The 22625-nt window shown below is 37.3% G+C and overlaps 1 protein-coding gene across 5 annotated transcripts in view; it reads left to right on the top strand.

The window, feature by feature from the left end:
* Positions 1 to 22625, top strand: part of DLGAP2 (DLG associated protein 2) — a 467774-nt gene that overhangs the window by 114890 nt on the left and 330259 nt on the right. For 3 of the 5 annotated variants that reach the window (XR_010883823.1, XR_010883824.1, XR_001292934.2), the window contains 3 exons: positions 4006 to 4161; positions 4799 to 4871; positions 4962 to 5224. The exons of 1 other annotated variant lie outside the window; for it this stretch is intronic. The gene's annotated coding sequence lies outside the window, so the exon portion shown is untranslated. Of the gene's footprint in view, positions 1 to 4005; positions 4162 to 4292; positions 4488 to 4798; positions 4872 to 4961; positions 5225 to 22625 lie in introns of those variants that run through there. One more of the 5 variants, XR_010883825.1, reaches the window with a different exon arrangement.

Raw genomic sequence — 22625 nt, 5'->3', positions numbered from 1 at the left:
TCTGTAGGCAGTCTGAGGTACTATGGTGCCTGGCACCTTTTATTTATTTATTTTTTTGATTATTTATGACCACTTGTAATGCAACAGTACTAATAAGCTCTAATTAGCAGTGAAGTCTCTTTCTATTGCCCACCTGTATAGTCCTATGCTGTGAAGAGTTAAGTCTCCTGCTGCTGGTTGCTTGAATTCTGCCCCCCCTCATATTCTCCTTGAACCTGATGCCAGTAGTGATGTCTATGTAAACTGAAATAATAATAGACCAAAGGGAATTGCCTGTATCTGCATTTGCTTTCCCTTAAAAAAGGAAATAACATTTTACTGAAGTCCATTTCTCCTGGCTGCTTGGAAGAGGAGCCAGTCCTGTCTTGTGGTTGCTCACGCTTCAATTCTGCTGCTGCTTACAGCTTGGTCTTGCTGTTTCTTCTGCACTCTCAGTGCCATGTTAAAATTTTATACCAGACCAATGAATAAACAGTTGATGACTGTCCTTTTTGCCCAGCCAGATATGCCTGTAAAGGAAGTACCTGATCTGAAAGAAAATTGGTAATGGGGAAAAGAATTAGTCTTTGACCTGAGCAATAAACCATTGTGATATGCCTGAGGATGGATTTTAACCCCAGTCCTGAATCACAATTCAGCTGTATTTTGACATGTTCCTGGCACAAAGTGTCCAAGAAGCATCACATACAGCTTCTCAAAGAGCTCTTTTGATTCTGGGGCATCTGTACAGCTCTTCTGGCTGTGACCTGAGAAACCTAGACTCGGCATAGCCCCTGAGAGCTGGACTAGTCATTTCACAAAACCAGAACAGATGAAAAGATTTTCATTATGTTATTTCTTCCTTTAATTTAGAGCCATTGAATATACTATTTTTCAGTGATATTCACAGAACACGATCTTTTTGTAATAAACTAAAATATGGCTTTTATGATGCATTTTAACTTTACAAGTCAGTCCAGACTTCTTATATGTATTTTGCAGTCAAGGTAAAATATGGATATCAAGTTGGAGGTGGAGGCTTAAAGACATAAACACATCAGTAGTTCTGTTGATTATGAACCCAGAAGGTCTGTTGCAATTGTCTTGCCCGACTTTTTGTTCACCACAGTTCATGGGACTTTTAAAATAATACTTACTTGAAGAAAACTATACCTTTTGGGGGGGAAGAAATCTGATTGTGTTTTAAAAAATACAGTCAGTTTTAATAAGGACTGTCCTTTCATTATTCTGTTCCTAACACGTCTGAGCCACAGACTTAACTATGATTTACTTCAGTGCCATTTCAATCCCCAGTGAAAACTTTTTCATATATCTTATTACAAGAGCATAGATAATACACAGTGCCTTCATGGGACTTTGTTAATTAAGCTGCAATTATTTCTTATTTCTTAATGTAGTGGTTCTGTAGTATGCCATCAGTTAGACTTTACACAACTCTTACTGTCTTTTTATCTTTTTGTATATTTGGATTTCCTAAGAAGAATGGCTTTTGTTTTCCATAGCACACTTTTTTAGAAATACAAGACAACACATACAAAAATTAGAGAGTTCCTGACTATATTTACACATCTTTTATACTGAAAAGTGTGAAGTCATTAAATTTACCATACGGTGTGCAATTGAAGGGGAGAGTGTTAGCTTATCGGCTGTTGTTTTTTTCCCCCCATTATGAAGTTGATAGTGTATCCAGGATTCCAATGAAGTAGCACAAATAAAAATTCAATGTTTTCCAAATAAAATAGTCTTTAATTGTTTTTCTCAGTAAGGACTTCTTCCACCTCCACGCTAATAAGCATTCTTCTGTGCTTCAACTAGCTACCCACTCACTTTCTCTCTTAAAAGACATCAGCTGTTCCAAATACCATTGAGAATTTTCGGTCTCTTATTAAATCTGGAGCAGTAGGCAATTTAATCAGGTGGTGATCAGTGTAACATTACAAAAAATGACCTTTAGAAAGTGCGTCTCATTCAAATATGGATACTTTGTTTTATTAAACATGTTCTTAGTGTTTAGTTTTAGTTTACAGTTCTTGGGGAAAAAATGGTGACTTTTGGATGCCATTGAGATACATTAAAAAAGTACAAATAATGTATTTCTCTGAACATTATTTGCCTTTACTTTCAGTATCATCTCCTGCATATCAAACAAATGTGCAATTTTGTTCTGTTCCACAACCCCCAAAAAAGCTGTTTGTACCGGTTCAAGAGAACCACAAACATGGAGCTGAGGGGCTGGGACATTGTTTACAGCACCATTCTCTGGACAAAAGCCACATTCTGGCATATTTTTTTTCCCACTAGAGGATTCATGTGCCTTTTCTTGCATAGAACAAACAGTTTAGCAAACAGAGATTTTACTTTATGAATGCTGATTTGCAGCACCTGCGTGGGCTGTGGGAGCTGAGCTATGGGTCTGCGGGAGCTGCAGGTGACCAGAAGGTGGTGCGGCAGCAGCTGCTCAGCATCCTATGGGTCTTCATCTGCTCTGCTGTACAGCCTGGGACCCCAGCTTAGCAACTTCTTGACATCCCTTTTCCAGAAATCCCTAGAGACTTAAGGCATTATTATGTTAAAAAGTATGCTTAAGCTCCAGCAAATGTGTAGAGCAGAAAAGCTACCAGACCCAAAACATTTTTATGCTGGCATAGCATGGTTTGGCATGGCGCCATTCCAATGAAGCATGCTAACCTGTTTGGTGTGGTTGTGGCCTCTGTTCATTAGGAGTTGGTAAATTATACCTAGATGCCATTAAGCCACTGCAAATTTTGTTTGTATAAACAAGATCCCAAGCAACTGACCTTCCCTTGTTGTGCTCAGATCACATCTCTGTTTTTTTCTCCACAGTCATGAGACTACAAACACATGCAGTCCTTAAAAATTCTGTAATATGCTGTTTTAAGCCCTTAGACTCAAAACCCTAGACTCAAAGCTAAGGGACTAGGCTTTTTGAATGTAATCCAGACCGGTTAAAGATGTCCACACATATGCCATTGGAGATGCTGTCTTTAATGTCGGCATCACACGAGGTGAATAGCAAGTTGGAAAGGTAGAACTTGACTTTTGAGAGAGTATATCTTTTGCCCTTCTCCTCCAGCGCTACTGTAATTGAGTCTATGCCCTGGAGTTGTAGATCCAATCTATTTTTTTTATTTACTATTTACACACTAGCATTGTCTGAGAATCTAAATATCTTTAATGTTGTATTACATTCAGTTCTGCAATATAGCAGTATTTAACACTGCCAGCTAGAGAGGAAGATACATCATCCTCTTCTGTGAATTCTGATCTCTGAATTCCTTTAAATATCGTTATTAAATGTTTCTTCAGGTAAGCCCCTCTCATGTACTTATTTTAGTGAAGTATCCATAATAAAGGTTTTCATGTCAAGGAAGCAGGACTAGTATGTTCTAAGAGAGCTAATTTAAAGGTGTTATTGTTATAGCAGTTCTGCTTCAATTTTGATGATGAAATCTGAATCAGTTCCTTGCAGGAAAAGAATACCTGTTTCATGAGATCAGAATTAATGAAGATACACCGATTCTTCTCCTCCATGGATTAGAGAATTAACAACAAAACAGCACACCAAAATTTAACATCCCAGTTCTACCCTGAGTACACATCCAAGAAGAAAATTTGGCAGTGAAGCAGTATTTAATACTTTTTCTTTTGCAGTTAGTGAGTAACGAATATACTCAGCAAATGAACCTCAAGAGAGAAGCCAAACTCAAGAGCAACTAAGTGGAAATTAAAAACCAAAAGACAGAACTTTGAATGACTGTTTTATCTAAAGAGAAGTGGGTTCCCAGGGCTGTTTTCTTCTGGATTAAAAATCACTTTTGCAAAATATTAAACCAGAGCATTAAAATACTAGCCACTGATACACACTTCTATAATTTGTTGAATATTTTAGGAGTCTGCCTTGAGCTGTTGTCTCTAAGCAACACATCAGACAGTGTTGCACTCTCTAATATAACTATAAATATGTATTTTTTTTCACCTAAATAGTGAGATTGCTAAAACCTTTGAAGACATCTATGTTAAAGGGTGGACTAGTTGCTAAAAATCAGAAGATCTATATCCAGTTGTTTTGACTATTCCCTATGAGGCTCAACTGGGAAAGCTGCTCATCAAAAACTCGCTTTGAAATGGGACAAAAAAAAGGTAAGATTATGAAACAGTATGCTTTTAATATCTTATAGCACCTAAAATTATCAGTGATTAAAAAAAATAAATAAATAAACATTGTGTTCAGGAGAGCATAGTTTTAAGGGTGTACCTATATCCTTATTCAGATAGGTGGATTCCTGAAGTGTATAACAATAGATGAATTGAAGAAAGGTCTGGTGGGAATTTTACAGATGTCCTAGTCATGAGAAACTTTGTAAAAAGCTTGTGAAGCTGCCCACAGATTTGAAGCTGTGAGAAATCTGAAATGTCATGGATGACTATGACGCTACTTAAAATTGCTGAGGTTAATGGACTGTATGGTAGGTATTACAAATGTCTCTTATCTGCACTGCTTTTACAGAACATAGTTTTCCTCTTCTCATAACGTTAATTATGAAGCATAAATATTCCAAGACAATATAACGGATGCTATTGTTCCATTTGTGAAAACACTTGATGTTTATCAGTGCTTGTGAGGGACAGCATACTGCATAATTCTGCTGTACTTAATTTTATATTGTTCATCATACGACACTGCTTCATAAAAAACTTTTTGCATACCAGTACAACATCATGTTTTTTTCTTTACATTAGAACATACAATAAAAAGCTGTTCCCATTTTTATTATAGTCAAGAATGCAAAGTGCACCTCATCTGATGCCTTCATTATTTTAGAAAATGAGTGAAGGATTTCTTCAGCCTAGTAAGTATTTATTTTGAAGAAAATTTAGTCTGGTCTTCAATACCCTAAAGTTTCTAATTACTGGTTTTGGGTTTTTTTTTTCCCCTACAGGTGTCCTGACTTTTGTCTACTGCAGAACTAATTTGAATAAATCAAGACATAAGCAATCTTATCAAATATCATGAAACTAGTGGCAAGGGCATGAGAGCTGGTAGATTGCAACTGCTATAGAGAGTAGAGTGCTACATTTGAAACAATATTAACTCCTGTCCCTTCCCTTTCTTTTCCTCTGGAAAATGTAGGAGATGAGACCATTTCACTTTTATCCTAGATATGCAAAAACATATATCTTAATAAAGACTACTGAAAATTTGTATTTGTGGATTTTGGTATTTTGTTGTTGCTGTTATAATCAGATGAAGTCAGAAGACAAAGACCTCTTCCACTGATGTTAGTCATAAAGCTCTTTCTATAAAATGAGAAGATTTCATCAAATATTTTTTGCCGCTATGCAGAGAGCAATTACTCTAAGATTTGAATTATTCCTGGAATTTCACTGGTAACACCCCCAACACCCCCCCCAGCTATAATTGGTGTTGGTCATGTATGTTGTTATCCCCTCCTCCCTGGCTGCCTTTCAACTGACTGAAACATTTGAGATTGGGAAGGAGTTTTCATTTGCTGTCATGATAGCAAAGTTTAGAATATAATAGAGATTGACAATACCCCACTATTTCAGGAGCTCAGGACCCTATTTTCTATAATGTGTGGTTCATACTAGATTCTGGTAGGTTCAGAGCTTAAGTACTTTACAAATTGTAAAAGTGTCTTTGAGCTGCGTTTAGCCATTTCTGCAATGCTGTGAGTAAAACATTCTCTGCATCTATATTACAGGAGAAGAACCATTGATTCAGAGACAAGTTATTGAAGATTTGCTGTACTGTTGTTCATTGCTCTGAGATATTAAATTACAGAAATTTCTATTGTGTTCCGCTCCCCCACACCCATTTCTAACAAACTGTTTTACTGAAGGCTTCAATTAACAATATTGCAACAATAAAATTCACAGCTATTGTTCAGATCCGAACTCAGTCGCTGTCTGCTCTCTGAGAACTTCCAGACTCAATAAAGAATAAATTTCATCCCCCACACCCCATCTGGTGTTGCAAAAAAGGGCACACTAATTACATATGTTAATAGACTGTTTTAAAGACATTCTTCACAAAAATGGTGCGTATAGAGAAAATGAAAATAATAATAGTTTTTCAGTGAAGAACATGGAGTTTGTTGATGTTAAGCATTCTAACATATCGCAATTGGGAAAGGACACCACTGGGTGCTCCGTATGTTTGTTCTCACTGAATGCATGGTTTGGGCTTCCTTTGAATTACCTGTCTGTAAAGGAAAAAAGCAATCAAAAAAAGTTTTCTTTCCTGAATTGAGAAATATCTCTGTGCCTTTTACAAATGAAACTTTTGAAAATGTCTTTTTAATACACAGTTCTAATTTGGCTTGGACTTGGTCTTCTGTGACACGTTTGAAGATGATTTGAGTTAGAAATAATTTTTTTAGCTTAGTACTGACTGAAAATTATTTTATTGCTCTTCAGTGGACTATGTAAGATGAATCCAGCCCCTGAAAAATGTCATCATAATCAACAGAAATCTAGTCAATTTTATCATTTTCAAAAAAAGGTAATTTCTGAGCCCAGTAAGCCCTTGTCCTGCCATCTCAGCTAGAAGGGTGGGCCCTATTAACACTCATGATGTAGGAAGCATGAACAAGTACTACTGCTGCTGTCAATGCTCTGTCAGATGGAAGACCTCAACTGTTAAAATGGTTAGTCTGGAACGTGCAGGCTTAGTGTCCACTTCCCTTTCATTACTGTTGTAAGCAGTCATGGTCTGTGATGAGGCTGTATAGGGAAGGAAGTTCCCTTTCCAAATCCCATTAGCACTGCCCAGTGCTCCTGCACCACTGATGCAGATCCACAGCCCCCCGTTTACACTGGGGCTTCACCCTGATGGTCATCCGGACTGCAGTACTTACAACCAACGCTCAGCCTCTGCGTTTTCCTCTTGAACTCCTGCAAGACAAATAGACTATGATTACAATTCTTCCTTGAAAGAATGAAAGGGCAATTATAAAAATGTGAGAATAGCAAAGCATTTATCAGAACTCTGTGTTTTAAACTGTGTGTTTAAAATGGTCATAACTAACCTTTTTTTCCTCGCTCCTATAGGCTATATTACATGTGTTGTCACTGGAACGCAAATTCACAGAATATGTAATGTGTTGAATGCTACACAGTTGCACTGGATTCTTCGCTAAGAGTTGAATCCTGAAAGTTTTATAAGATTGTCTGAGTCATTGACTTCAAGAAGGCTAAGCTCAGCAATAGTTACGAGGTCCAAATGTATTTGGTGTTTAAGCCAATCCTTAGGGAAAATCCCATCAAAGAAGGTAATCCTGCTGTCTTCCCTCATGTGAGCTTGGGCTAAGCAGTAGTAACCATGATATATATTTTAATTAATGGTAAATATGGGAATTCAGAAATGAGTTATGCTTTATGAAATAGGGAAGCATACCCATTCAGTCAGTAGTTTTTGAATGGTAGGAGGTTAAATGGTGGAAGAAAGATAAAGTTCTTCCTATTATTAGCACACATAGATTATATAACGTACCATTAATTTATGCTTTAGTGAATTTTCAAAATTTCTATCTTAAAAGCCTATGTTGTGAACCACTATATAGTGAATTTAAGCATACTGATGCTAGATTTTTTTCTTTGTTATCTTTTGTGGAACCCTTAGTCCGTGGAGCACTAGCAGTGTATGGGTCACAAGAAAACCACTGATTTCCTCCTAGTATCTGAAAAGTCTGCCATTTTATTGTGTATTTTTCTCACAAATCTCTGTCTCAATTCTGTATGGAATTCATCTGCAGTCACCCAGGAGCCAGGAAACAGATCTCCCAAAGGCTAATTAATTACCTGGCCATCTGTTTTGGATCAAGACACTATGGAATTTGATTCTTGGAAATATATGCCTCTCTGATCATCCATTTCCCCTCTTACAAAATAACAATTAAGAGAAGGTATTCACAAAGGTATTGCAGGGGTTAAATAATATGTTGAGTAGCTTAACACAGAAGCACTTTGCATGATTAAGTACTGTTTTAGTTAATTAGTTTAGGAATTTGATCATGTTCTGTGTGGGCTCCTACAATGGTTCATTTAGAAGACTGCCCTGTGATCTTCCCATGGGAATATACAGGATGTTGCTTCTATAAGATAACCAAAATCCTCATTTCAGCCCCTCCAAATTAGTCAGGAGTCATTGTTTATTAGAGAAGTTCAGTTTCTTTGCATCTTCTCCTCCTTCAAATAGCTGATTACTGAATGTGAGTGGCTATGGGGTGGCCAAAATTACTCTTGTTATTCTACAAAAGTATTAATTGGAGGGGTTTATGTAAAAATGTTGGAGCCCAGAGGAAATAGTGGTGCTGTCTGACAGGACTGCATGCATCAGTGTCCATGATTTTCTTAACTCTTTCCTTGATCCTTAGGACTAATAGCTCACATACCATGTTTTAAAATATACCTGTTATCTTACTTGGTATTTGGTACACTGAAGTAGAGTTTGGGAGGATTCTACCAGGTCTTCTCAACTGGTTCATTGCAGCCTGCTTGGATCCATTTTGTGCTACTTGGAGATGTCAAAGGGACACAGAGAGTCAGGCCCAATGACTGAATTCCCATCTCTCCTGCAGAAATAAAAGTAGCTATATGTGATTGTGCAAGTTTGTACACCTAAACAATAATAGTTTGTTTTTCCAAGCTGCTCGTCTCACTGGAAAGTGCAGATAAGGCACTCTTTATCTGGGCATGCAACGCTGACTATGATGGGTGTAAGGCTAGTAATAACAGAATGCCAAGAGGAAGAGTGAGGACGGAGCACTGCGGTGATAAATTTCAGGAGTACAGAGAATTCTCTAGTAAACAGATCTATTCCTCTATAAATCAAAGACAGAAGTGCAGTCTCTTTTATGATAAACTCAAAAAAAAAAAAAAAGAAAAAAAAAGCCCAAGTTCACACCAAGCACAGATTTCTTAGACAGCACTCTTCAATTGTAGGGCCAAGTGCACAGTTGGATGGAAAAAAAGACAGTCAAGATTCTCATTATTTTTGGTAAGAAAATCTTGCTTGCCATTATTTTTCTACTCCTTAAAGAGAGAAGGGAAGAGAGATTATTTCTTGATACCTTGCAGATGTATCCCTTCTTCCAAACTTTATAAGACTGCATATAAACCCAGCATTTAAAGACTCCTCTCTTTCTGGGATTTGTATGTTTAACCTTTCACTCCTTTCTTCTCGTTAGTCTCCTTCAAAAATCTCTGTCACTTGGGTTGTGCTTGGGAAATGCACCACTTCTTGAACTGGTTAATGCTTATTAAAATGCTTGCTTTGCTGTAGGTAAGCTTTTGTAACGTTACTGATTCATGCCTTTGAGGCCACCAAGCTTGCAAACGCCTCAGGTACTTGAGGAATTTTAGCCACAGAGGTAGTTCCCCAACGCCTGAAAATCACTATGATCTAGCTCTAGGTGGATATTCACTTCTGAGCCTTTTAGCCTATTCATCTATGGAAACTCAGCTCTACTTTTAACTTAACTCCACTTTGCATCATTTCATTTGCTCTAGTCCTGAATTGTTAGCTCTCTGCTTGGTGGCTGGTGCAATGGAGCTTGATTCCAGATTGTGGCTTCTAGATGCTATGGAAACAGAAATAAATATTTTTAACATTTTTTGTACTTCATATTATGTAAGCGCACTAGTAACAATGCATAGCACAGGGAATGCAGTAATTGTACTGTGCAGAGCTTACTCTTTGTTGCTTAGCAATTAAATGTATGCACGTAGCAGCAGCACTGACAAAAATGCTAATAAAAGGTGACAAGTTATATCTCCAGAAAAAATTACACAATTAAGAAAAAGATCTCTGACAAGATACAGGAGCAGCAGCAAATGGTACATACTGATAGATCTTGTCCCTCCTGAAGGCAAGATCTTCAGGTACTGGCCACTAGAGGGTCTGAGATGATGGGAGTAGAAGGGATCCACATTTATAGCATGGGCTACAGACACACAATTGTGCAAACATCATGGTAAGGCTTTTTGTTGTTGGTGTTGTTGTTCCTTTATTATTTGTACGTATTTTTCTCTGTAAAATGTCTAAGAAACATGTTCTGTTTTCTTTGTTTCATTTTTTCTCCTTGCTGTTCAGGTTTTCAGATTTTTCACAGCATCTGTTTCAATCAAATTTCTGACTTTCCTAGCAGATGCGTGTGTTACAGAGTAAGGTTTTATTTATATAGCATGATGCAACCTATCGTGTTAATATAAATAGGCTTATCTATAAAATTGGTTCTTTAATAATGCTGAACTGCTTCATTTTTTTTTAATTCAGAGCAAACATGAAGCAGAGGAACTGCATTGTAGTCTGCAATTCTGAAAAAGCTCAGCATTTAAAGACTCCTCTCTTTCTGGGATTTGTATGTTTAACCTTTCACTCCTCCTTTCTCGTTAGTCTCCTTCAAAAATCCCTGTCACTTGGGTTGTGCTCAGGAAGTGCACCACTTCTTGGACTGGTTAATACTTATTAAAACGCTTGCTTTTCTGTGGGTAAACATAGTGGTCAGGACCATTTTAGAGCTTTTGCCAAACAGTCTTGACACATTGTTGCATTAAATTCTTTTCACTCTATTGAATAAGAGAATTGTTTACAGGCTGGAAATAATTGCTGTTACATAGTTTTTTAATGTCTATGGTATTTAGCAAATATTGCTAGTTATGTACAGGATTTCAATACTTTTTCTTCTAGCAATTCTTTTTTTCAGAGCTTTCCCTCATTAGGTTTCGTCTCACCATAGTGCTGATTTTGCAACTGACAATCTGCCTACATAGTGAATTGCAGGATCTGGGCCCAATTTTGATCTATTTATATTGTAGTCCATTTTATTTTAACTGAATACAACTACTAATCTGGCCATACTTGCTTTCAGTGTTATCTCAAGTTGTGCCAAATCAACAGACAGTCCATTTGGAGTTTTCCATGCTTTGCTGAAACTCCTGTGGTTTTGGTCAAGTGCTATTTAAAAATATTGCTATTTATCAAACAAAAATAAGCTAACTTGTGGCTTTTTCAGCTATCCCAATTCTCTATCCCTTGTCTTAGAAAAAAATAAATAAATTACTGAACCAGGTTTCTGGGTACTGAATCAGTGCAGATCAGATTGTCTTCTGGGGAAATAAAATGAATCAAGCTTGTTTTAATTCATGTATTATATTTCTTAAGAAATAAAAATGAAAACATACAGTAAAAATAATGATGACAAATCAGAGCATTACTTGTCTTCTCTTTCCTGACTTCTTCATGAGTGTATTGATAGAACAGTATTTGAGATAACTTTTTGCACACAGAGCAATGCTGTCATATGATGCAAGCAACAAAAAGCTATTTGGTCAGAGAGATTTTTCTAGTTAGCCCATTTTCTGTTCACTAGTTATGGTCCCGTCCCCCTCCCCGTTAAGGAGTCTTTTAGCATGAGTTAAGCAGGGAGGAATTATTCCGTACAGATGGAACTATATCTAGACCCCAAAATCTTTCCAAACATCTAGAGCAGGGAAATCAGATTGCAAGTTATAAGGGGTATTAGAAGAGCAACAGATCATTGTGATAAAATATTTTGTGTGCATTTGGTTGTGATCTTTTCTAGTGAGATCATTTGTATCTTGTTCAGAGCATTGATTAAAATGTCCTGAAAAGGAAAGATTTGAATCCACTCAGATGATATAAAAAAACAAATTTCCCTGATTTCTCTCTTCCCTCTTTCCACCACTCCACTAAATTTTATCATGGCAAAGTAAGCTTTGAGGGTATCAGTTTGATTTGTGAAATACTCTTCTACAAAAGCTGCATTTTGAAAACTATCTCCAAACAAGCATGTGCTATCCAAAAGTAACAAAAATGTTTTATGCCCTAGGGAGATTTTTAAAACATAGTTATGTATTTCTTCCTTCCCACATTATCCTGCAGTGACATGCAAACATGCTGTGTGCATGTTTGCACATATGTGTGTGTGCATGTGTGTGTGTATATGATGGTATATAGAAAAGTAAATACTTTATAGAGATGCCTATTTAAATGTCTGCCTGCAAATACATGCAGTATGTTCTTTTTTAAGTAGCCTCCTCCTGGTGGTACCTTCACTAAGATTCTCACCAATTCCCATGTAGTGTTCTGTAAATACCCTGTGAGAATGACTAGCAGGGAGGATGATCTTGCATAACAGGCAGCTGACTAATATAGAACAGGAACATTGATTTACAATGACAGAAATAGTCTCAGCCTTGTTCTGATTTTGACATTTGAAGTTTTGGGATTACACTTGTGAATATTTCTGTAGTTCAGTTTCCGGAACTTGCTATGGGTGTTCAGATATTGTACCATTTTTGGGTGGAGCAAGAAAGTCAGAAAGCCATTCCAAATATCCCAGGGAGTGTAGGATTTTGTGAGTCATGCATATTACTGACACACAGAGAGGTTATGTGAAATTTATGTAAATGATATCTGCCCTATACCACTTCTTTAAGTATATAGCGTAACAGACCTCCATATTTTATCCATCTTTCTGAACATGCTACCTTGTCCTCCCTATTTTATTCACCTTGCAGAGCACTGTATCTTGTCCTAAGCTGTCCTTCTCTTTTTTTCCAACTAGACTAATGCAGGCTTTAGTAAAGGCGCTGCCTCCAGAAACTTAGTCATACAATGGAAGTCTGGTGTCCATCTCTCACCTGCATCTTCCTCGGTTTTGGACCACCCGTGTAAGGACTGGGGTTGTGGGATGTGTTTGTGAGGTACACTAGTGGTGCCACTTTTGTGGCCATCTAGCCAACTGATTTTCAAGATGTTGATTTAAGAGTCAGTGCAGCTCTGACAGAGCAGGACATTGCAAAGTGGCAGGACTTGCCTCAGAACTGGTGTGTTGGGAGTGTGAAGCCAAGGGATGAAGCCGAGCTCACAAGGTGGGAATGTCTTTGAGCAAACATGAGCGCTAAGTGGGAGAGCTGCTTGGAAGTGGGCTCCATGTCTTCATTTGAATGGTATTCGTCTCTTACTGTAGCTTTTTATACAGATTCAGTGCCATTGAGTGATACAAGGTATTTACAAAAACACGAGAGTCCCCATGGAGATTGTAATTTTTTGCCATCGCTGAGCTTGCTCTTCATCCATGATCCTGCACTTTTGTTAGAAAAGATCTCACAAAACTTCAAATACAGTATCATACGTTTACTACATAAATAGGCATACATCTCTCTTTCTTTGCTACCATAAAAATGTAACTGCAACTAATTTTGTTTAGGGTAACAGTGAACTGGATCTGAATTCCTTAAGCAGGACGAAGTCAGGGAAGAAATGACTATGCAGTTTGCCAGTTTTAAGCAATGGTTTCTAATACCTATGCCCTGAAAAGAAATCAATGCTTTATGGAATATACAGCTATTAAAAGAAATCCCAGCTCTTAGAACTGCAAAATTTGTTGTCTGCTTCTGTTTATTTAGCTTTGTATTCATATTGTAAAAATACATACCAAATGAGAAAAGTAAAGAAAAAGAATAGGCTAAGAAAAGAGTAGCCAGTTGTGCAATAAATGTTTTAGGAGAAGGAGCATTCATTTGTTCTTTTTTTCCCCAAGCCTGTCTTGCTTACAATAATCAGCTCGGCAGTTTTAATCTTAAATTGGTTCACATTTACTGCTTAGGCCTAACTTTCAGAATGTATCATTATAAAAAAAGTAAACTTGTTTGACTCTAAATTTTCTTCCTCACTAACAAACACAGTAAGAAAGTGATGGGTAAAATTTAGAACATTATTATATAATAAATGAGTAATCTGAGTAAATTTAATGCATGGACAACAAGAATCTCTCCTTCCTGTGCTGTTGCTCAGATACGCAGCTTGTTTGAAACTAAATTTTCAACTGGAGTAATATTGATTTATAAAAGATGCATATGTGGTGATATATAAATTGTGAGCCTGAAAAACAGTAAAGAAGAATAATAATATTGATATACCTAGTTGCCTATTTGAATAAACCATTATAGGAGTGCAGACAGTACACTGTAATTAAAAAAATGTAAAATTGTGTAAAATGAAAGCTTTTAAAATCACGCTGTGATATGTGTTTTGGCCTGGGTTTGGGAGAAAGAAGAGTTCAGAGACGTCTACTCGCAGTTTTTTTTTATTCCTGAGCAGTGCAGGAGAGTTATTCTGTGAGAACAGACTGCCAGAGAGCCCAGATCAGAACAATGGAAAGGATGAAGTTAGACTTGCACATTGTCACTTCTGAAGTGTGATTTGGTACTCTCAGCATTGTCAGACTCCTTAACAGTATTAGTATGTTGCTGGAGATATTTGCTAATTGATTGATAGAAAAGAATAGCTTGTTCTTCATTCCTTAAAGAAGGCCTTTGCAAGAGAAAAGGTTATAAACATCATCTTTGATAGTCTCAGATAGCATTTTAAAACATGTCTTTAACTTCATACTAAATACCAGTCTTGTGTTCCCTACTTAGTAAAACTACAGATGTGTTTATCAAGATTTCAGTGGGAAATACTTTGGCTGCTGATTTTTTGAGGAATACCAGTGTAGGGAGTTCACGATCTCTTTGTCTTTGGGATCCATTCACTTCACTGGAATGAAAATAGCCTTCAATCTGTGGCATTTTACAGATGTTGTCTAGCAGGCTTGGTGCTGAACACTGTTCCCGGGAAGAGGTAGGTTTTGGGGAAAACTTGGTGGTATTTTCGACTGCTTGGACTTTGCAGAAGGTGCAGTGGCTGAGGCCTGAGGTCGGCCTCTGTGTTCCTGCTGGAGATGGCTGCCACGGGGTCCAACAGTGTGGCGGGCTTTTTGGCATATGTGCTGACCTGTGGATAAATAAAAGACATTAGAGTTGCAATTATGCCATTATAAGAGCTGAAGGAATATTTGCCCTCTAGATGGAGCTGTCTACTTGTATTACAACCAAGTTGACGACAGGAATAGTGATTAAAGATGAAATCTTTCTACTGGAAGATTGGTCGGCAGAGCCCTGTTGCCAGCAGACACCCTACTCAAGCATGGCTGTGGACAATAATTACAAACTTCACTCTGCCTGTCTTACACATGTGGGTATCACAGAACAGACCGTAGGGCAGATTTCTTTGTGGTAGAGACTTGTATCTCCGCTTTCATCCCTGGCTGTTTTCTGCCTAGCTCTCTGTACTTCTTTTTGTTCACTCCTTGCAGCTCACTTTGTCTCTTAGCATCTTTCAGGCCCACAAAAGTTACCATTTCTTCAGCACCTTCATTTTCTCCTTAAATCTATCTGCTAACTGTGTTCTGTATGATAATGTCATTTTTATAGCTGTATTTTCTTTCTACTGTGTTCTCAGTTGCAGTGTGATTCTGCGCTATATACGTCTATGCTTTATGTAAAGTGGGGGCATGCCTTCTGTGTGCTTGTACCTTTCCTCAGAGTGCCTTCTGATGCATAATTCATAGGCCAAATAGTTCATTTGGCCAGTTTACAGGCCAAAAGGAATCATTTGATCCCTAGCTTGGATTACTTTAATCTGAACAAGGTCTATATTTGTTACAAAGGAAAATCCCAAATATTGTCACATTAGAGGTTATCTTGTTTATGGATTAAGATATTCTGTCATGTCTGCTTTGTATCTAGTAATGTTGCAGCTGAACCCCTGTATTAAACCATATTTAGGGCCAACTGCTAGATTCCCAAGAAGTTGAGACTATGAATTTTCATTACACTGGATATGTGTGTTCCCGAACAGAAGAAAATGTGTTTATGTGCCAGCCAGCTTGTAACATATTTTAAGTAGCATGGTGTGACATACTTAATAGTTAGGATACATAGGCCACTTTAATTTTTTGGCATTTCTCCCAGGAAAGAAGACAGGAACACAAATAAGTAGGCAAGAGTAACAGAAAACAGCTTAAAAGGCATAGAGTATCACTCTACCAATAAATACCAGCCTTTCAGTTTTCTCCCCTTCCACAGTTACCCAGCTTTTATAAACTGCCACTAAACTGCTATTCTGTTTTGGTGGAACCCAGGCACCAGTGAATTTAGTAGGACTTCATCAGAAGGGAAACCTATTTCACATTTTCATTTATATTGAAAAATTCTTAGTAGAGAGTTGTTCAATACTATTTAAACCAGTTTCTCTGACTTACATAGATATTGATGACTCCTACTGAAGGCTGTCTTGTGACATGTTTGTCCTTGAAAGCTGGAGATTTCAGGCAGTGGATTAAACTGTTTTAAACTAATAGCTGAGCCCTTTGAACCTGTAGGAAGTACCTTCTTCCCCATTCTTAAATGTACCTAACTGACATGAATAGAAATTATGCATCAAGAAGTGACCATTGCCGATTTGTTGTTTCTTGTGACACCTAATGCACTGCCCAGAGTCTGTAATTCTGAAAATTGGGGATTACAGGAAAAGTCTTGTATTATTTTTTTGTTTGTTTGGTTGGTTTTTTACATTGGGTTAAAAATTAACGGTATGGGAGATGGTATAAGTTCTTACAGGCTGGAAATATGACCTGAATATACCCTAACAGCTCAAAACTCATTATCAAAAGAAATTTGCATTTCTATTTTTTAAGAAGGTGATTATGATATTGGAAGAGCTCCATTTATGACTTTTTGGGGTGTTGTTCTTTGAGTATTTGGGGCTGGCAGTACTAGAAGAGATTATTTGCAGTTGGGTGCTGAAGGTAATATATATCCTGCCTCAAAGGCAAAAAATAAGCCTCTGAAATCATCGCTTCTTTAAAAACTATAACTCTAGATTGGTATAATTCCTGCTGATGGTTTCAAATATTCTATCTGCGTGTCCTGTTGCCAGTAAGCACTCTGGTATTGCTCAAAAAGAGAAAAAAGGTTTTCAGTAAAACCTTCTCAAAAGACCTCATTGAGGATGTGAGGAGTAATTTTAAGAACTTTCATCTAAAGAGATCGTCAGCAAAATCAGATGGAGGGAAAATGGAAGGAAATGGCTGCCCTCGTAAAGGGTGCATTGATCTGCCTCTGTCACAGATGTCCCTGGGCGATTAAGGGCAATTAGCTGTAAGGAGGTATTGAGGAGAAGAGAGGGGGAATGGGTTACTTAGACATAGGGAAGTGGGGACTTTTGTTCAGACAGGTCTTCAGAATAACAGGCAATAGCAGTGAGTAAAATCACCTGGTGTGCTGGGAGGAACTTTAGTAGGAAAGCTACCTGCAGTGAAAGAAGAAAAGTAAGACATGTTTTTTAGTGATTGTGAAGAACTCAGGCACTGGACACAGAAAGAGGAGTTTTATGGTATACGAAGTGACAGTGAAGCCAGAAAAAATATTAGAAGAGTTATCCAGTTCAATATTTATGTAAGAATTCTAAAAGGAAGTATCGTGCTATAAAATAAAGCAAAACAACAACAACAAAGTTTTATGTGTAGCTATTTCCTATTACAACAGACAATCGGGAAGACCAACTTTTTATTTTCTTAGAAATGGAAAGATTTACAGTAGTACTAAGTGTGTTCATCTGAATTTGGCTTGCTAATAGCTAATGCTTCTCGTTCGGCATCTCGGATGGTGTGTGCTGGCTTTCGGCTTTGCCCTGGCCAACAACAGAGCTGTTCCTCCTACAGTGCTGAAATTTTATCTAATGAAGCGTTTCCATTTCAAGGCTTCTAGTGCAGTAATTTTCCCTATAAACAGATATGTAATAATATGTTTCAGCTAAGGGCCTAAACTGAAAAAGATAAAAGCAACACAGGTAAAAGACTTATAAACCACAGAGCTTTTTTTTTTCTGTCTGAATAATTTTGGTGCATTTGGTGAATTTTAATGCTTATGGAAATGAAAGATTTTACTGGAGGCAAAGCAAGCGTAGGCAGTAACCATAGTGACTTCTACACATACAAGCTTTGCCAGTGTGCTTCAGTTCCAGTCTGCAAAATCCTAGTTATCAAACACTGGTAGGTTCTTTTGGGGCAATTTTGAAGAACAGCTGATGCAGGGGGTTATTCTCCTTTACATAAAGGACTAGAATCACAGAAGCACAACAGTGTTGTGCCAAGTTTCTCACTGAGGTGCAATCTAAATTATCAAAACATTAAAGGTTGCCATGGTATATATTAATATTACTGCTGATGCTTTTCCTTTGTGCACTGGCAGGGTTAAATAATCTATCAGTGATACCCACATTTTTGTCATATCACTCTCTGGCCCTCAGCCACACTTAAAGAAGAGCCAGTTGACAGATGTACTGTAATATGCTTTTCTGAGCCATTGCTAGAGGATTTTACTTGTTATTCCATACTGCTATTAATGAATCATCTTGCACTGATTGTCTTTCTGCAAGAAACATGAAACTTAAAAGAAATAGCCTATTGAAAGCATGCTTCTACTATTTTGTTTGCTGTGTCAGAAATAACTTCACTATTTTTAGTTGCCCTGCTAAACAGTCCTTTTACTGTACATTTTAACAGTGCTTATGCTAGAAGTTTCTGGATTTATTCAAGCTAAAAATGGATTAAAAATGGTAGTATAGGTCAGCTTGAGAAGTTTGTTTCAGAGTGGGAACAAGGTTCTCTGAAATGAGAATGTAGGCTAATAGAGGAGGAGAAAGGTCTAAGTGCTATTATATGAAATTATTATATATTTGTATGCTGAATACTGTAATGCTGAATACTGTAAATAATTTCATTAAAGTATTCTGGGGTTTATTTCATTACAAAAATGCAGCTTCCCTGGCCTTTGTTGTGAATATTTTTCCCCCAAAAGGAAGCATTAAATACAATTAAATTTAGTTTCTAAAATAAAATGCAGAGTCCTTGATAAAGTAAGTTTCTTAAATATTGTGATAAGTCAACATACACTATCTTTTATTTTGATGTTTGTAATACATGCAGCTGTTTAAATTGCTGCTTTAAATTAACATGTAAAATTGAAGAGAATTTGCATCAGAATATATTTTTACTGCGTATTCTGGGATCCAGTGCACCACATTTTCACCCATTACCATGGCAGGGTTTTTTTGGGACCTAGCTTAGGTTTGGTGCTGGGGAGAACTCACTCAGGCACTGCAGGCTTTTCAGCCTTTGAAAAGCTTACCAGTGATATGCTGATACTTTAAAGTTTGACTTCTCAAATTCATAGGGGATGAAAACAATATATTGTTAAGCTGTTGCACATATTCATTACTAAGTAGAGCCTCAGAAGAATGGCCATTCAAGAGGGCTTTGTAAAATGGATAGTAAGTAGCAGTCCTTGCCATGAAGACTTTTCAACTTACTTAAACAAAACAAAAAGTCTGGTCTCCTGATTCTGTTTCAATAGAATGTAGCAAGGCATTGGTGTTTGAACTCAGCTTTCTTGAGGTTTTATCTGCTATTCTGAGATGCTCAAAAACAACAACAAAAAATAGCAAGCCGCATACTTTTTCCCTAAGAGCTAAATTGTTCCATCTCACTTAACTAATGTATTGATTGACTTTATCGAGTCTGTAATAGTTCTGAGTTTATGAGCTGTGATGCCTGGAAATGGATTAGTGCCAGTGCCTGTGATGAGATATGGCCAGAAGATGACTATTTTGTCTCATGGCAGCTTTTGAGGTTACAGAATTTGACTTTATTTCACCTTCAGAACAAAGTTTGTCATCTTGGCTCACTGTATATCACCGGAATGAGGACTTGAACATGATGTCCATCCCTGCAACGTGTTTCGACTTGAAAAGGTCAAAACTCTGGTGCTCCAGCTGTTGCATCCCAGTATGTCATTCAATACTTGGGTTTATATAGTAATCATATTTGCATACTGGAGATACAAAGCAAAGATTATGTGCAGCACAGTTTTGTTTACATAAGGACAATCAAGATTAGATTATTATTAGCAAATGGCCATGAAATGTAAATGAGAACTTGTAGGCTGTCTAACTCTTCTGACTGTGTCTTAGAGACAGCGATTCCACATGTGTGTGGGGCTGCATCCTTTGGGCTCACAGACCCCTGACAAAGCTTTCTAGGTATCTGCACCACTGTTCCCCCTCCCCCCAAAATCTTCTTTATCTGCTTTTGCTTTTTGCTGGTTCTGTCTCCTTGGTTTCTTATAGAAAGTCAAATCTCAAAGTTGTATTTTTCACAAAGCTAAAGCTATCTGAGCTAAAACCTCAGACTCTTCTCTTCAAGCAGAAGTTCAGCTTGTATTGTAAGTGAAGGATTCCTTTTTCCAATTCTTTTTTTTTTAAGACATACAAAGCTCATATTAAAAAAGACATATTAAACTCAATAAATATAATAATAATTAGAGGTAATCTTATAGACCATGATTTCCAGGAATTCAGACTCAATAATTTACATGCTTTTTTTTTTGGGGGGGGGGGGGCCTTCAAACTGTGTAACCAGGAGCTTGATCCTGGTAGTTTCACTACTTACCAATATCTTAGTTCTTAGGTCTTAGTTCTAGCACCTGGCAAGAGCCTTCATGGCTGAGCATAACAAGTAGCAAGCTTTTTGCAGTGCAGATCTCATTCACCTAGAAAAGATGTTTTACCTGCTCTTGGATTTCTTAACACTCACCTTAATGCAAAGTATTCCTGGTTATTTACAGTGCTTTATGTTTACCTCTGCAAACACGCAAGTATGTACACCATGCATTTAAGACCACAAACCTCAAACCTAGGCATTCCAGTCTATGTCCTTGCTATCTTCACATTTCATAATTATAATTCGTGGTCACTAAAGTCAAGTGTGAAGAGGGAGGTTCCAGCTTTAGAGAAAACTTACCTGTTTCCCCCCTTGCATACAGCTGACATGAGCATGTCATGAGTCTGCAGTCCTGTCCTGTCGTTATTCTCTGAAATGCTCGGCATGTGAGGGGTGTATTAATCATGTGTACAAAGGGACAGTCCAATTGTCCTCCTTCAAGGCATACTGGGTTCTGCATTGTGTCAAGTGAGAACAGATTCCTAGATGTGAGATTTAGCCAGAACCTGATCATCCTTAAATCATCTTCAAGGCCTTCCTCTTTTTTATACTTTTTCCATAGTTTCCAGAATAATTTCTTAAGAATGGCTTCTCTAATTTTGTCATAAAGTCTACTGTTTGTCTTTCAAGACATCAGGAATGCATAAAATCCTAAAACAGATAGGAAAACATTGTCTTGCATCACTTTTTAGTCTATTCAAACTTAGACATCTTTTCCCCTTCTCCTCCCCCCCAAAAAAAAGAAAACAACAAAAAAACCCAACACTGGAGCGCAAGTTAAAGAGCTGTGCTTGTTATGTGACATAGATCAGAAAACGGAAAGTTAGGGTGATAAAATCCTATCATTTATCATGTCACCTGCAACTGTTTTTATTCAAAAAAATAGAGGTTCAGAAAGTCCACTGACAACGCTGACATTCTCAGACCAGTGATTTCTGAGGCAGTGTTACCTGAGAAAGATATTTGTAAGTTTGGTAAAAATAATGCCCCAGTTATAAAGATGGTTAAAATTTAATATTGCAAAGTTGAGACACTTCTCAATGGCTATAAACTTACAAGTCACCACAGGGAGGGCAAGTGTTTACTGTTCGGTTTTCTTTCCCAATAATCACTTTGAGATACTAAGTTCTTGGGTCCATTGTGAAAACACTACTGCAATGAAAAGGGCTAGAGACTCTGAAAAGGAAGAAAGAAAAGGTAGGCTATTAAGAGCCTCTAAATTAAGCCCTCTGGAGATGTTGGTAAGAAGAAAAAAGTGAACTGTTTTATCATCTTTAACAAAAGGCATTTGTGGTCTATTTCTTGTGTTATTATCGGTATATGGTCTTTCACTATGGTCTCTCACTTTTTGTTGTTACTGTTGCCATTCTTCAGCACTTGCATTGCATGCGAGCCAGAAGTATGTTTTTACAACCTTGCTTCCAGATAAGTGATGGTGATTTATTTAGGAGGGTCACTAGGTGCAAACCATGCTAGACCCTATCAATCAAAATATGGGCTAACAGAGCTTTGAAAAACAAAAAATGAAGTGCCCTTAAAATTTTTAATGTTTCTGCTCTCCACTGTTTTAATATTCATATGGAGATGAAAATAATATATTTTCTCATTAGAACTTGTCACTTTTTGTTTGCTAGATATTTTTTGCACCTGTATTTCTAATGGAGTGTGAAATTAAAATGAACATTCATGTTTTCTTTGTGGTACCAGCTTTGCAGTTGGTGGTATACAGACGAGCTTATGAACAAAGTTTTCTTCCTGATTATTTTGGCCATAACATAATCATAATCATTTATTGTGATTATTATTATTAAGAATTTATTTAGGTCTGATATAGGCCATAGATACATCTAGCTTTTTGTTGGGAGTAATAGGATTTTGACAAGTAATTAAATACTTGCAGATTGTTCTTCAGCATCATTATTATAGTATGCCAAACTGCATTTGGCCATAATAATTTGAAACCCCCCTTTGGAGTTTTCTGTGATCTTGCTGAAAAGCTATAGTGGCGAATCTCAGAGGGATTTAAATAAAAATCTTTGCTTAAGCACAGCTATGTGATGCTCTTCATAGTAATGTCCATCAAGTATGTCCTATGACTTAGGCTCAAATCCTCAAGAAATTTTATACAGAGGTAGACCTGGCTAAAAGGAGGAGGATGCCATTTTTAGCCCT

This window comes from Apteryx mantelli, chromosome 3, assembly GCF_036417845.1.
Source record: "Apteryx mantelli isolate bAptMan1 chromosome 3, bAptMan1.hap1, whole genome shotgun sequence".
Lineage (NCBI taxonomy): Eukaryota > Metazoa > Chordata > Aves > Apterygiformes > Apterygidae > Apteryx > Apteryx mantelli.
The sequence above is the reverse complement of the archived record's forward strand: the minus strand, read 5'-3'. Positions and strand labels throughout refer to the sequence as shown.